Here is a 6,000-nt window from a genome sequence, read left to right on the forward strand (position 1 = left end):
TTTTGAACAGAAAAAGTGTCACTACAGCAGTACATTTTTTCTTTTTCTCTCTCTTTCGGCTTGTCCTTTAGGGGTCACCACAGCGTGTCATCTTTTTCCATCTAAGCCGATCTCATGCATCCTCCTCTCTAACACTCACTGTCCTCATGTCCTTCCTCACAACATCCATCAACATTTTCTTTGGTCTTCCTCTCACTCTTTTGCCTGTCAGCTCCATCCTCAGCACCACCAACATACTCACTCTCGTCCAAACCATCCAAGTCTGCTCTTGCTAACCATGTCTCCAAAACATCCAACTTTGATTCTCTAACCTCGTCTCCAAAATATCCAACTTTTCTGGATTCTTCCCAGAACAAAAGTCAGGAAATAAATAATAACACTGTTAATGAAATAAATAACCAAATAACCCTCCCGGGTTCTTCACAGAAAAAACACAGGAACCCTGTGTGTTTTAACAGAAAAAAGGAACATAAACTTTCTGTTGTGCCATGCACAATTGTAACAGGTTCAATTTTAGCTTATTTGTTAGACCAGAATCTTTGATTCAAATGACTCATATGAGCAGTCTCTCAAAGTTACTGTGTTCCTTCCTTATAATTCTCTTGTAGCTTCTTGTAGGCTTGCAGACATCGCTGTTTGCAGCTCTCTCATCAGCTTCGCTGTGAAAACCACAAAGCAAGCAGGCTGAGAAACTGAACCCAGTGATACAGCACAACCAGTACCACCCAGTATAGTTGTGGTGATGGATTTTATCCCATCAGATCTTATTTCGATGATATTTCTATATGCTCGGAATGACTCAAAGTCAGAAAAGTGAGCTTACCTTTGTTCATCAATGTGAACTGTAAGCCTGCATCTGGCTTGGGAGAAGTTGAATGTCAGCTTCTATTTTAGTCACTGCCAGTCTCAAAAACTGATGCTGATTGATCTTGATCTAATTGGTCTTTTCAGCAGTTTCATGCGTGAAAATGTTTCCACGCAGATATACGTGCTGCCAAAAAGTGTGGACATCTTCATTGCGTGTTTTCCAATGTTAAGGTACATGTCGTTTAGCAGGGCGGCATAGAAGGCAATGAGACTGCTGAGAATCCCACGCCAATACTTTCCAGCACGGTGCTTGCTGGTGAATTAGGCAGTGGATTTGTAGCAGGGTGGTGAAACCTCGTTCTTCCATCTCCCAGTTCATGTGTCCTATTAGACCCCGAGACGTTCCTATCAATCTCGGAGCACCGTTAGTTGTAATGCTGCCAGCTTTGACCAGTCCAGGTCTAACTCTTCCATAGTTTGGCGCACTTTGCCGAAAACATCTTCCCCCGTCGTAGTCCCTTTGAGACTTTGGAGGGCTGCCAGCACCTGGCACATCTCAAAGTTTTCGCTGACTCCAAAAATATAAAGTATCAGTTGCGCTGTGTCCTGCACGTCCGTGCTCTCATCCAGTGGTAATGAAAAAAATTCTAATTTACTTGTCTTGTCTTTGACGGGATTCATAGTCTCTGTAGATTGTATTCTTTGAATACCACCACCGCCTCTTGACAGATGAGACAGATAGCCTTCTCTTTGCATTGAACAAAAAAATTCGTTTGTCCACTTTGGGTTAAATACCCTGTACTCCGAATCAATTTTTGTCATACTTAACCTTTTAATCATGATTCCGTTCTCTTTGAGAGGGGCAGGTTTGGGATTTTCTTCTGGGGGTTGCCAGATGAGCCTTATCTGGCACCCTGTGCCCTTATACCACAGCGCCAGAAGTCTCTGACCAGACTCACTTCTGCTGATTGGACCGCAGAGTGTAGGCATGCTTTTGAGTCCTTGAACCGTGGGCTTGTTGATCAAGTCTTGCGAGCTCATCCTGATTTTGCCAAACCGTTCATTTTGGCTGTCGATGGATCAAGCATCGGATTGGGTGCTGTACTTTCACAGATACCACTCGGCCTGTGGCATTCGCCAGCAAGTCACTCAATCATGCTCAGTCGAAGAACCAGCTCATAGACTTGAGTTCTTTGCTATGAAATGGGCGATCCATGACAAGTTTAGTCATTGGCTGGAGGGGCAGAAATTTACTGTGTGGACGGATAACAATCCCCTCAAATACATTCTGACTAAACCAAGACTGGATGCTTGTGAGCATAGGTGTGTGTCTAAGTTGGCTCCTTATGATTTTGACATCCAGTACATCCCCAGACCCAAGAATATTGTAGCTGATGCTTTGAGCAGAGAGCCATTCACAAGGGGTAAGGGGTAATGCATAGATTGACGAAAACACCTTACAATGTGCTGTTGGGGAAAGAGAGTGGTATTTCTTTGCTCTATGTGTAGGATATGTTTTGGCTTTCATGTGAGCAGGCAGAGGCAGGAAGGCAGGCCCCCTCTATTTCAACTCCTTATGAAGTCTGTGGGGGTGGGATAGGCAACATCGATAAAATTTCCCGGGAGAAAGTATTCGCTGTCTGAGAGGCACACAGGCGCTGGGATGATGGTGGTTCAGTGTTGGCAGTATCTCATGTTCAGCAGCTGGTGTCTATGTGCCAGAACCAAGTACCTGTGTTCACGCATGATGAACTGCATAATATGTTGTCTCAGGACCCTCTCTTGAGCAGAGTGCGTTTTTTTGTTTGTTTGTTTATAAAGGTCACCGGCCATCTCGCAGGGAGTTCATGAATCTGGGGAGACAAACACAGTACTGAAGCAGTGGGGGAAACTCACAGTTCGGCTGGGAGTTCTCTCTCGTGTCTCTAAACACCCGGTGAGCAAGAAGAAGGTTTTTCAGTACGTCATCCTATCGTCATTGAGGAACCAAGTACTTAAAGCTGTACATGATGATGCTGGCCACCTGGAGCAGCAATGTAACTCATGGCTCACCAGAAAACGTTTTCATTGTGTCCATTGTCACTGTGGCAGCACTCAAGCTAGTGTGTGTTGATTTCTGGTCAGCAGAAGATGCTAATAACAAGTCAGCGGATGTTTTAGTGGTCATTGATCACTTCACCAGGCTGCCTTGCACTTACGCCTGTCCAAATCAAACTGCTAAGACTATTGCTTGTGCACTGTGGAACAATTTATTTTCGGTTTGTGGGTTTCCAGCGCACCTCCACTCAGATCAGGGTGCTAATTTTGGGAGTGTCCTCTTGCTGAGCTCTTACAGTTGGCTGGTGTGGAAAAGTCACATACCACACTATATCATCCTCTGGGTAATGGGCAGGCTGAGCACTTTAATCGTACCCTGGGCACCATGATTAGAGCGCTACCACTAAGTTCAAAAGCAAAATGGCCTCATATGCTGAACACATTGACTTTTGCATACAACTGCACCATACTGCATACAACTGCACCATACATGAAACTACAGGGTTTCTACTGTTCTTTCTGATGTTTGACCACAGTCTTGGCTTGCCTGTCGATGTGATGTTCAAGAGTGTTCTGTTGGATGGAGAGACTGTTGATAAGTACGTACAGTCTCTGAGGAGAGATTTGAGGGGGGGAACAACTCTTTTGCAGGTACATATTATCAATCAACAAGCTGAACAAGCCAGAGTTTACAACTGAAAGATGAAAGGTTTCTCGGTTGAAGTGGAACAGACTGGGGTGGTTGTGGGTCCGTTGGGTGGGTAATCCACACCAGACTAGGTAAATTGGTTTGGGCGGTGAATAGGCTCATTCAGACTATGTTCACACAAAGGATCTAGATTATTCCTTTAAGAGTAGTTTCTATCTCGAGATAACAAATTTTTCCTGTATGAGTATTCTTGACACTATGAAAATGTGTATTTGGTATATTTTCCTGGGGTTAAATGTGACTGATCACCTCTTGTTTGCCTTGATCCTTTGTTGGATAGTTTTCATGACTAGTTGGGTTGGGTTGTGTATAAGTGGTAGGGGAATTACCACCTGTAGAGACTATATGTGGAGTACTCTTTATGTTTTTGGAAGTGTCAACCTCATATATAAGAAATTACAGGTCATGATCATCAAATATAGCGCAATACAGTGGGGTTGACTGTAATGGTGTGATGTTGTTGCACGTTATTATCGGGATGTGGAAGCACACTTTTAATTTAAAAGACAGCACTTTTTCTGTCATTTATTCATTTGGATTTTTCCTTATGTTATTAATGTTATAAGGAATTGTGTATTTAAAATGCTTATTGTGAGGTTGAAAATGCCATTATATGCTTAAAGAAGATCCAAGAAATACAGGAAGTAGGCTGCCTGTTTTATTTTGAAGCCGCACTTATTGTGTGGCGGGAGGACACTACTCCCTCTTGTTTGTGACTCTTCCTAGAAAGAGGTATAAAATTATTTTGCTCCTCCACATGAATTCATTTTGTTGTAAAATGTGAATATAAGTTAGTTTAAAACATTTGCAAAGCTGGTGTAGTCACAGAGCCACAGTATTGAATGTTTCATTGATTTGAAGTCTAAACTTGCTAGTTGGAGTAGTAGAGAGATTGACGTGGTCCACGTGCATTGTTGAGTGACCATGTGGTTTGTGTGGTGCGAATAAGGTTTGGCAGAGGCCACGTGGTGAGTGTGTTTTTGGTGTTGCAGAGCAGTGAGAGTATAGAGCTCGTGCACGTGACGTCACTATTTTCATGGCCCATATTGCCGGTCAAACAGATCTGCTCGACATTGTGGGAGACATTGAACCGGAGATTATTAATAATACCCGAGATCTGTTGTGCTGATTGTTGTCACAACAGATGAGACAAGATATTGAAAGAGATCATTCTATGGAATACCATCTGAAAAGATCAGAAAAGATCAATGGATATCGGCAATTAAACACGATGGATGGTGCCCAACCAAAATACACACACGCCTGTGTAGTGATCACTTCATTTCAGGTAGGAATTATTCTTCTCAGTCTCAAATTACCAAGAAGTATTTATAATGCCAAGTTGGCTCATTTTGCGAACAATTCGTATGAAAAAAAAAGGTCTGTCTCAGAGGTTTACAGAGGTTAAGTGTGGCCGCAATAGCTTCCGTGTACTCCGTCTTTTTTTTTCAATGATAGTTACTGAATGCGAGTTTGTGTAAAACCATGGGTCATTTATTTAAATATTGGTATTTGTATTGAATATGAGCTGAAAGGATCAATGGATTCCGGGCAAAGGTTAACAAGTCGCGGCGAAATCATCAACTTTGGCATTAAATACGTGTCCTCTATGCTGAGTTTATCAATTTTTTCCACGCACATTTGTTTATTTTCACTTTCTAAATGTCTAATGGTATTGGACAAGATTCTGGGCATCGTGCTATAAGACATTTTTGTGTCATCTCCAACCGACTTAGCATTGAACAATGCTTTACTAGACTGGCAATATGGCGATGTAAACAAGTCGTGATATTATGAGGTATGTGCACGAGCTCTATACACAAACTGCTTATGTACTGTATCTCCCCACTTATATTCTTGTCTATAGACTTCTATATTTCACTTAGTCAGTCCCCACCACATTCCAGTTGTATAGCCGCTTGCTTCTTCTCCTGTCCTATCTTCCCGTTTTTTATTCACGCACAAGTACCTCTCTCACCCCTCGATAAATTCTGTTCTGTTAGACTGATCGACTCTGATCATCAATAAAAATTGTAGTACAAGGAAATCACAGTGGACTTTCAAAAAAAATCTACAGTAAAACTGTCCTGGTATAAAGTGGATGCAGATTCTCCATTCTGTTTGATCTAACAAACAGGACACGCACACACACAAAAAAATCCAACCCGTACATCATCAATTTTCAAAGCTGTTTAGAAAATGTGTATCATATTTTTTACTAGGCCTGATGTGCATGCCAAATTTTGTGCATTTTTGTACATGTTTTGTGCCTCAAATATAACTGCAATGACTAAAATGAGAATTTTTACAAATAAGGACCTTGCAGGTGACCTGCTCAGGTACTAAGTAACGTCTACAAAAATTGGGAACTCGTAGTGGTATGATACAAGGTTTATGCCCAAATAATATCCATGAATACAATCAGGTCTTTGCAGCTCAACTGCTCA

This window comes from Syngnathoides biaculeatus, chromosome 23, assembly GCF_019802595.1.
Source record: "Syngnathoides biaculeatus isolate LvHL_M chromosome 23, ASM1980259v1, whole genome shotgun sequence".
Taxonomy (NCBI): Eukaryota; Metazoa; Chordata; class Actinopteri; order Syngnathiformes; family Syngnathidae; genus Syngnathoides; species Syngnathoides biaculeatus.